Here is an 11,217-nt window from a genome sequence, read left to right as displayed (position 1 = left end):
AGGATGTTTTTCCCTGTTTGTGATCACATCAGTTCAACCCAAGTGTAACCAGAATGGCCTTTGTTTTCTTTGGGTGGCTCAGTTTACCTCATCGGGCCTTGCTGGGCTTGCTACTGCTCTTCTGGGACAGGAAGCCCACAGACCATGCCAGGAAGCAGAGAACTTCCTGTGTGGTGAGTCATGGGGCTGGCTGAGGGGAGGTGTTAACTCCAGAGCCATGCCCTATTGGGTGCTAACCTAGTCTACACTGGGGGAGGGGCCAACTCAAGAACTAATCGGCCCTGGTCATTCAGGTGACATTTGATGATGTCAAAAACTCTATAAGAGGGGAGAGGACAGCTTGAAGAGCCCTCTTTTCCTTTTCCGGTTGGCATGGGAGCAGTGGGGAGTATGACTTTGGGCCAGCCCTTACTCTTGGGCAGAGCCCAGATGTTGGTAACTATGAATTGTATTGGGTCTGACTGTTGATATTTGTAATTTGGTTGTATTTAGGTCTGAAGTTTGGGGTGCTGGCTTTTTCCCCCGAACTAAATGAATGTTCTGAACTTCAGGGTGCTGGCTTTTTCCCCTGAAGCAAGTGAATGAATCTGTATTGGGTCTGTCTGTTGATATTTGTAATTTGTTTGTATTTAGTTCTGAAGTTCGGGATGGTGTTTTTGTTTTCCCCCGAACTAAATGAATGTTCTGAACTTCATGGTGCTGGCTGTTTGTTCCCCTGAACTAGCTGACTGTAATCTGTATTTGGCCTGTCTGTTGATGCTTGTCTCTTTGCTCCCCTGAACTAATTGAATGCTGGCATTTTCCCCTGAACTAAATGAATGTTGTCTGTATGCTAACTGAATGCTGGATTAAAGTAAGCTGGTCAACCCCTTCACTGTGCTTTCCTTGTTTAAGCGGATAAAAAGAACCTGTGCTTTCCTGGCGTGCCAGCAGCCTTCTGGGTGCTGGCTGTGGGGGGAATCTTACGCCCCCACAGGAGCTGCTAGCTGGGTTGTTAAAACACCAAATTAGCTCCACTGGTCACCATACATAGAAAAGTATAGAATGCTTCCAGATTTGCATGTCATCCTTGTGCAGGCCATGCTAATCTTCTCTGTATCATTCCATTTTTAGTATGTACCGAAGCAAGCACCCAATTACATTTTAATCTGCTTTGGCTACTCTAGGAAGATTTGCCTGTATCAGGTGGCCAGAGAGTTTGAAACCTTTGTAAAGAATGGGAAAGACTTAGATATAATTGTAGGCAGCAGGGAATAGCAAATAGACATGGAGAGATAAAATATTAGTAAGGGACTGGGGATGGTAGTGGAGGTAATATATCAGAGAAAACATGATAGAATAGGATGAAGGGTACTTGTATCAGGGTTCCCCTTGGCAAGGAGAAGGGATGCTTCTTCATGTGCAGTAGAAGTAAAGGAATAGTTACAGGGGAGGACATCTGAGTCACACGAAATGAAGAGGAGGCGTGAAGAGGAAGCTCTCAATGAATGATCTTTTTTGTCAGTGAAATATAAAATAAGCTGAGGGGATATTGAAGGAAGTGCTACGATGCTCTTGAGGAGAGGTGAAAAGGTTTGGAATAGACACTGTACAGAGTGGGATAAGTGATCAATTAGGAAGGTGTAAGAGAACTGTCTTGCTTCAGTGAGGGTCCAGTTGAGATTATATAACAGAAACTTGTTAGGGAACCCATTCAACATAGTTTTAGGATTTTTCCAGCTCTATTTAGTACTATGTGAATAGGAGAAAAGGCAGAAGGTGGTGGGGGAATCGTGTACTGAATAACATAGGGTTTGACTGTTTCATCAGGCAATCATAATAGGGAAGGGATAAGGTGGTTACCCATGCAAGTGTAATGGCCTGGGAAAGTACTGAGGAATGGAAAGATAGAAGGCCACTGTGAAGATGAAGAATAGTGTTAATAGAATGCAGAGGGAAATATAGAACAAGAAAAGATTATGATCACATACAGGATTTTCAGAGTTTATGACCCTGGAAGTGGTCATGGAAGGGAGAGGGAGAGGATGATAATAAAATCAAGGGTATGACCATCTCTATGTCTCAGTGAGGTAGAGTGGAGGAATAGGTCATGGGAAATGAGTACATTGAGGAACTGAGAAGTTAGAGTTGAGGGAGTTTTAGTGTGTATGTTTATGTCCTCTGTTATGAGGTCAGAAGTTGGAATGGTGAGAAAGACTTTAAGCTAGGCACTGAACTCATTGGGGAAAGGAGGAGAGTGTCCTGGCAGTTAGTATTTAACAGCTATCTGAATCTTGTTTGAATGACAAATTGGATAGAATGAACCTTAAAGAAGCAGAGGTTACTCAGTGATTAAGGTGGTCAAAGAGTCTGTGCTATTGGGGAGCAGAGTTTTTCTATTCTATTATTTCTATTATTTTAATATTCTGTTATTTCTATTCTATTACATTAGTACCAGTGAGATAAAAAGCATGAATGAGAGTGAAAATGATAGATCTCAGTGAGAGACAGAAGATGGGAATACCGAGTAGGAAAGGAAAAGGTTTAAGATGAAAGCAAATTTGTTAACTATGGAGCGGATGTTCCAGGGAACACAGTGGAAAATACAGAGATATGATTGGTATTGCTTTGAATAGAGTTCTTAAGTCTTCAAATTACTTTCTTTGTATAATTTGTTATCCTTGTTCTTATCACTCTATTTTGTATCAGTTCAGTATTCTCTGAAATGGTGTCTTGTCTTTTTATCATATCTTAGGGTACAGTAATATTCCATTGTCATTTATCATAATTTGTTTAGCAGTTCCCTCATTATCTAAGTGGTACTCTGAAGTACCCACTTAGATTCTAGCTCTCCCCTCTCTATCCTCTTATTATTCTTCTGATTTTTTCTTAAAACAATTTTATTTTTGTCACTTGCTTCATTTCTTCTAGGTATTCACATAGTCCTTGTATAAAATGGACTTTTTCGTACACAGTAACAGCCACAATGTATGATGACTAATTTTGATAGACTTAGCTCTTCTTAGCAATGCAAGGATCTAAGACAACTCCAAAAAACTCATGATGGAAAATGCTGTCCACATCCAGAGAAAGAATTTTGGAGTCTAAATGCAGATGGAAGCATACTATTTGCTATCCTTTTCTTTTGTTGTTTTGTTTCTTGTTTCTCATGGTTCTTCCCATTAGTTCTAATTCTTTTTTATGTGATGAGTAGTGTGAAAATGTTTAATATGAGCGTATAAGAGCCTATATCAGATTGCATGCTGTCTTGGGGAGGGGGGAAGAGAAGGAGGGAGAGAAAATTTAAAACTTAAAATCTTATGGAAGTGAATGTTGAAAATTGAAAATTAATTATAAAAACAAAATAAAACAAAAGGGAAAAAAAGGAAAATCCACTTTTTTCCTATAAGTCTCTGCTTGCAGTTGTTAAGGACTTTTCCTCCCCTTTGGAGGGGCCTCTACATCTATGATGATTTCGCATTTTTATCAGTGTTTTCTTTGTTTACTCAGGCTCCAGCCAATGCTATACGTTGGGTGGGGTGGTTAGGTTTACTTGGTTGCTCCCTAGGTTGTCTGGATTTCTTGGCTGTCCTTCCACCCCTTGGGAGCAGTTCATCCTGGATCTTTGACCTTCATAGTATTAGATCTTCAGGATCTTTTCTGGCATCTTAGAAGAACATTGTAACAACCCCTGTGGCTTTGGGCTGTCCTGGTCTGAGCCATACTGGATACTATCTACTACTGCTCCCTTGGTTTTTGACCACAGTAGAGTTAACAGATGATTGTAGGGTTTTCTTGGGAGAACCTCTGCTCTTGCCTCTGAATGCAGAGTCTTGCAGCCTACAAGTGTTCTTCACCTCTCTCTGATACTTCTGTCCTGTGTTGGTGTAGGCTTTGCCAGTGGTCCCCTTTCTCATTATCTTTAGGCTTCTAGATGACCTTTAGTTAAATTCTCACATGGAAGAAGTTACTTACTAAATTTCTCCTTGGATATCTTGATTATTTTAAGTCAAATGAGAGCTCCAGAGTTTTGCTGGGTGCTGAACAGTCTGCTTTGAGTTCAGGTAGCCTTCTTGGCCAGACCGTTTAATAGTTAGGATAACTACTAATATAGAGTATACTTTGAGGTCTGGCTTTAATATCCCCCTTTCATCCTTATTTCCTTTTCATTACTTTTCCCTTCTGATTCTAGATTGTTCATCCAGATAAACTTTTAAAAATTATTTTTTCTGGATGTATAAAATTTTTCATTTGTAGTTTGATTGGTATAACACTAAATTTGTCAATTTATGTAATGTTGCCACTTATAGTGGCATGGCCTAGTCATAGTCACTAAATATGTTTCATTTGGGGATTGTCACTGGGCCAGGCCACTGTCGTACTTCATTCTTTATTTCTTTAAGGACCACTTTATAATTCTATATCTGTATGGGTCTTGAGTGTGCCTTGGTTGATTGACACTAAGATTATACATTTGTAGTTGTTTTGAGTGGAGCTTTCTTTTTTAGCATTTTCTATTGCTATATAGAAATGCTTTTGATTTGTCATAGGTTTATTTTAGATTCTGCTACTTTACTGAAGTTTTGACTCAGTTAATTTATTTACTCATTTGGTTCCTTTGATTTTATAAGTAAATAATCATGGCATCAGTAAACAGGAATAGTTTTGTCCCTTTTTGCCTGTATTCATTTTTTAATTTATTTATTTTGTCTAATTGCTACAGCTGTCATATCTAGAACTATATGAAATAACATCAAAGAAAGAGATCGTTTTGCTCTATATCAGTGTTTACTATGAAATAATAAATAGTAAAAATAGCATTTTGCCATTGTATATAATGCTCACTTTGAGTTTTAGATATGTACATTTTTATAATGTTAAAAGAGTCTGTCTATGCTTATGCTTTGTAGAGCTTTTAACATAAATGAGTGTTAAAAAAAATTTAAAAAAACCAAAAAAACCCATAAGTGAGTGTTGTACTTTGTCAAAGGTATTTTTTTGTGTCAATTGTCATAATAATTTGGTTTTGAATTTTAAAAGTATTATTGCATTATTCTTGAACCATTTTTTCCCGTAGTTTATAGCCAACTTAATCATAGTAAATCATTTTTTGGATATATTGTTGTTATCTCTTTGTTTATTATTTTTACTTGACATTCTGTATCTTGTGTAGCTTTTTTATTGCTTTATATTTACCCAACTTATATGTTAGAACTATATTTATTTGCTGTACAAAAGATTTGTCAGTTTATTCTCTCTTAATTTTTGTGAATAACTTTACTTATTAAAAACAATTGCCAGTGCAAAAGAAAATGAGAAATGAATAGAGAAATGGAGACTGACACTAAGTGGATACATTTCCCAGAAAAGCTTAACCAACATGAGTCAATTGTCATAAAGACGAGACAAAAAATAAACTTAAAATCTTGCACAGAAGGATGATAGAAGATTATGAGCAATATTGCCTCTTAAAATAATGAGAAGTGATAAAAGGGAAAACAATTTTCATTATCAAGGACACAGTCAATACACTTGGACTCTCATGTTTGTCTCAGATTTGGTATAAAACAAGGTGGAAATAGCACTGAAGAAAACAAAGGTGGAAAAAGCAACTGGACGCAGAAATGTTCCAAGATAGAAGCAATACAGTTTTGCTGGCATTGAGAAATCAATTTTCAGGGTATCTAAAAGGTTACCAAAACTTAAAAAATGGACCTTGTAATCTCAATTTTTTAAAAAAATGTGACCGAAAGATTATCAGTAAATTTCATCCTATATGTCTGTTTTGTCATCTCTACAAAAATTTTATCAGCATAGGCTGTACATGCACTGAGAGCAACTTTGATGAAGGTATGAGAAGGGAATGGGTGTGATTTCCCAGATTATTGACACAATTGACTGAAAGGTTATACCTTTACAGAATACAAGATGATATTGTTTGTTGACTAGAATAAGCATTTGGTAAAGCAAAATGCCACCTTAATGGCTTTCTTCTAAAAAGGTGTGCATGCTCTCTCTCTCTCTCTCTGTCTCTCTCTCTGTCTCTCTCTCTGTCTCTCTTTCTGTCTCTCTTTCTGTCTTTCTCTCTCTCTCCCTCTCTCTCACTCTCTCTGCCTCTCCGTCTTTCTCTTTTACATCCTCATATATAAATTAGGTAGATTTCCTTGAGATAACTTTGATAAACCTCTGACTATTATCAGTTGAGGTGTAAAAAGGGAAATGAATGGCAAATAAATGGCACCAAAGGTATTTGACCCCATCATTGTTGATATTCAGTGCAGAAAATGAAGCAAGTTTCCCTATAAATGGTAAAGATATTCTAGATGTTTCTGTTTATAGATCCCATTGTGTTGATTTCATAGTCTTAATACATTGCAAAGCCTGTTAAACGAGATCCATAATCATTCAAAAAAAAAATCAGCCTAACTGCTTACAAAGGAAAAAAAAAACAAATGAAGAAAGCATATTGTCCAAAGCATGATAAGTGATTATATGGACAGCCCATAGAGCTTATCCATTATGGCACATATTTTGGACAGATATTGAAAATGGGCAATGAGTCAGGGACAGAAATGAATAAGTTTTGGAGAGCAGGCTGGTTAGCTTTTGAAGAATTTAAAAGACACATCTGTTAAACAGCAGTACTCTTCTGGTGATTCTGTATTATTGTGTGTCGCAGAATACCCTAATCTCCAAAGAACTAGAGTTGAGGATCACCCAGAGGTCAAAGAAGAGGTGTATAATGGGCATAATTAGGTATAGCCCTTTACAAATAAAGAATTGTGCAGAAGAAGCAGTGTCAGGAGTGTCATCAGAGAAATATATGACTGGAAAAAAAATGGACCAGGCACACAATGAGAGCAAGGTATTATGGGTAGACCATGTGCTCCAATAATATTCATGCAATGCTAGGAAATTAGTGGAAAGTCCCTAGCCCATTGAGTGCACCCTCTCTATAGGATTTATAAGAGAACTTGTCAAGAGATATGCAAGGCTGAGAAGGTGTGGAACATTAGTAAGATGCTGAATTATAGTATTTACATCAGTGAGAACACAAATCCATTGAAATATGGATAAGAACTGTATAGAATAAGTATGATTAGAAGGGTGTAATCTACATCAGTGAATAGGGTATCCATACTCACGAAACCATAAATCCATCAAAGTACGCATTATTACTTAAACAAAAGTTTTTAAGCTGGAAATTTTTTTTGCAACTTTTAAAACTTATATTTTAATAAATACTTTTTTTTTTTAACATTTCACATAAAGGTAGATACTGTAAGTACAATAAGCAGTTTGAAAAAAAAAATCACTGCTTCAGACAACAGCCCTATCTCTTTTATTGACAAACTGACTTATTATTTAATCAATTTGAATTCAGTCTTCAAAGTATAACATTTCTATGGCAAAAAAAATCCCCAAAAAACAAAAAAAGCCCTAGAAGACACATCAAGAATAATGCCTTTTCCTTATCATCTACCTTCATCTGTCATTTAAGTACTCAAATTTCAGTTATTTTTTTTCCCCACTCAAAAAAAGAAATTTTACAGCTGTTTTCAACAAGCTGTCATGAATGTCTTTATTGTTACTTGGGGATTTGTCTCTGTAATTACCTCCTCCCTGATATGATAATATATTGACCTTCCTTATTCAGCCAGAATAAAGCTGGTGACAATTGTGCTACCCACCTCCTACATATAACTTCACTCTCAATCAGAAAAGAAACAAAGAACCTTTGAGACTTGGAATCACTCATACTTCAGTTCCTCAGTGTTTCTTTGATGTGGAATCTAGAAACTCACTGAGATTTCTTCTCAAAACTTGAAAACTTCCAAAAAACCCAACCAATCCATTTGTCACCCTGCTGGCTGTCAAAAGAGAAAAACAAATGCTAGAAAGTGTGTGCTGGGATCACAGAATTCCAAATTTTCTAACTTGGCAGCCAAGATAAAAAATGAATTTCTAGCTATCTCTTTTCTTTCACTCAAAGTAGTAAATATATCCTTAAGCAATACAAGGTCACAGTGTATGTGTATGTCTCTGTGTGTGGCATTACTAAGAAAGGTCAATAATCAAACTAAACTCCAAGCCTTTTATAATTACAGTCTACCCCGAATTCTAGAGGAGAAAGAATGAGGCATGCGCTAGATGACTTCCTCAAATCAGATTACATAAATTCAACAAAAATTACCATCATCATTAGCATTCGTAGGACGTGGTCAGAATGGAGAGTTAGTGGCATGCCCTGGTGAACCTGCCACAACTTGCCCTCTATACATGCCCATGGTGCAAGGGTATGCTGGCCGATGTTTCAAAATTGGCGCTGAAGGAAAAAAAAAGTTCATAATACGTACATTTAAGGTCAGTATCCATTATTACTATTTACATCTAAAAAATCTACAATTCTATTTGTGAGGTGTATATTCTCACCCCCAAAATTTAACAGTCAACTCTGTATAAACTGGCTCCAGCACAATCCTAATTACCATCAGGATTCAATATTTCTTTCCTTCCCTGCATTTGAAAATCAGTGAAAATTGGGTGTACAGACTGACTTCTTACTTTGCCTAGATCTAGATAAGAATCTACCTGTTGTTAATGAGGCCATTTTAAAAAATTCAAGCCAAGCCTGCTTTGGTATGAGATCTGTGATTTCATTGATATAGGTGAAGAAGTGAGGATTCTTAGCAAGGAAGCTGCTTATACCTATGCAGAGCAGTCTCTGTGATGTAATTTATAGTCTCAAAAGAGCTGTAGGGGGGCACTGCGAGGTTAAGTGAGTTGCCTGGGGTCACTAAGCAAATATGTACCTGAGGAAGAACTTAACTTGGGTCTTCCTGAATTACAAGACCAGTTCACCGGCTACATGCCTCTCAAATCCCCATTAATGCTATCATTAGCTAGTATATGAGATATACATCTTGGACATAAGATATATAAAGTGTAGTAAGAACCAGGCAGACAATCTACATAATGACCACAGCAATATAAATGGAAAGAACTACAACAGAAAATTAAAACTGAATGCTGCAAAATTATAATGACCTAGCTTGAGCCCCAAAAGGCTTCTCATTTTAGAGCTGTGGATCTCTTTTCCTACTCCCTCTTTTCCCCTCTTTTCCCCTCTCCTCTCTGTCACATACACACATGTGTGTATGTACATCCATGTATTCATACATATGTGTATTTATATGAACATATATTCATGTATAAAAATACTAAAGTCTATTTTAGGTTTTTGTTCTTTTTTTTTTTTTTTACATTCTGTGATTTAGTCTCAAAACTAAGGGACAACCCATTTGGTTAACAAAGAGACATTTCCTCTTTAATTATAACCTGTAAAGATTTTCCTTTCAAATATGGTTAAAAGTGAATTTAAGAAATACTTTTTGGTTTGGATTAAACAAAGACTCTGCTCTCCTAGTTTGTTCAACATGAACAAGACAAATGATTCTTACTTTTGGTGGGGAGACTCTCTCCCAGAATTTGACTGTCTTCTATTAATATGAATCATTTTTTTCCATCAGAATGAAATCAAGGACTTCAGGTAGGATATTATCTTCTTGACATTAGTAAAGAAGGACTGACAAGGATTTTCATTCAGATTTTAATGAAGATTTCAGACTAAAATACTGTCAAAATATTATTTCTTAATATTTCAAAAAATAAAAAGAGGCCTTGGTATTATATGCTTAAAGACACACTGTATCAACAATGTTTCTTGCCACTACTGTGGCTGTGTAAGATCAATAACACTAGCACACAGAAGGGCTGCTAGCTCTTAAAGCAACTTTGAGAGGTTAACAATCTCACTTTAATTAAGCATACATATATCATTCATTTAGCTCAGGGGAGAAAGTCAGCACCCTGAACTTCAGAGCAAATACAAACAGAAATTACAGAGACAATATAAACAGACCAAATCACAATGCATAGTTACCAGAGAAGCACCAACATCTGGGTTTTTCAAAGCTGGGGGGGCGCTGCTTCAATGGCTACCCAGAGTCTTGTTACCAACACTCTTTTCAGTGAGTGTGCCCCCAAAGGCAAAATGCCAACCTCTGAGTTTATATACACTGCTTCAGGGTTAAAGGGTGTCACAACCATGGGACTCAAATGCACATGACTTAGGCCTTCTTGTGACTTAAACATTTACTCAGGGTCAGAGGGCAGAACTGGGTCTTCCCTTGACATAAGCAAGTTATCAAAGACTCCAGATTCAATCAAAGATTCCTTAGTGCTGAGAAGCACTCCAAGACATGGACAACAAAAAGTCCACTTTGCTTGCCACTACGTTTGAAAAGCAAAACACATCAAAGGCACTTGATTACCTCAGCATTCCAAAGGAGAAAACAGTAAAAAAAAAAAAAAATCCCACCCTAATTACCATAATACACACATACACACACTTACACATCCCACTCAGGTCAGATTTCATAAAACAAACCAGTAAAAAGTAAAAATCCATTGAGTGAAATAGTCTGAAATCACCTTCATTATGTAACTCTGTTGTACTATTAGGGAAGACCTGCCACTGCCACCACCAGAGTTGCTCTTCTCCATTCTCTTTTTCCCATGGTTCCCGGAACATCCTAGATCCATTCAAGACAGCTGGACAGAAAGAAGAGTCACTACCACTAGGAGTACTCTTCCTTCTTGCTGCTTGATTGCTCACATGGATTCTATGAGATGGTTGTCAACCACTCTGTTCCTTCTAGGATGTAGAGAACCACTAGCTCTTTGCATAGGCTGTACTATGGCATTATAAAATCTTCCAGGTCTTACTGTCTATATGTCCTACAGTCCCTAGGCACTATCATTTGATCCATTTATGTAACCCAAGGACGTTTGGGCTTTTCCATTTGCCCTGATGTTGAACTTCTCTTATATGTGCTGTATCCCCTATTTAGAATGTGAGCTTCTGGAGAGCAGGGAGGGTCTTGATTTTTCTGTTTGTATCCCTAGCACTTAACACAGAGTTTTGCACATAGAAGTGCTTAATAAATGCTTTTTAATTTATTCATTCATATAATTTTAAGTCATGCCTCAAAATTCTCCATCAGTGGCTTCCCCTAGCCTATAGAGTAAGTACAAACTGAGTTCACAAGTCCCTCTGTAATCTATCTCAATTTAAATTCCCAGTCACATTTTCCGTCCCTTCCAACCACTTTCTCATAGTTTACTAACAAAGTGGAGCTCTTACACTGAGACCTTGCTCTCCCCTTTACCTCCCCT

General features: G+C 37.1%; 1 pseudogene; it reads right to left on the bottom strand.

The window, feature by feature from the left end:
* Positions 1-1,033: 1,033 nt before the first annotated feature.
* Positions 1,034-1,132, bottom strand: LOC118852536 (annotated as a pseudogene).
* Positions 1,133-11,217: the final 10,085 nt, after the last annotated feature.

The sequence above is a fragment of the Trichosurus vulpecula genome, chromosome 5 (genome assembly GCF_011100635.1).
Source record: "Trichosurus vulpecula isolate mTriVul1 chromosome 5, mTriVul1.pri, whole genome shotgun sequence".
Lineage (NCBI taxonomy): Eukaryota > Metazoa > Chordata > Mammalia > Diprotodontia > Phalangeridae > Trichosurus > Trichosurus vulpecula.
This window is presented reverse-complemented; position numbering and strand designations above follow the sequence as displayed.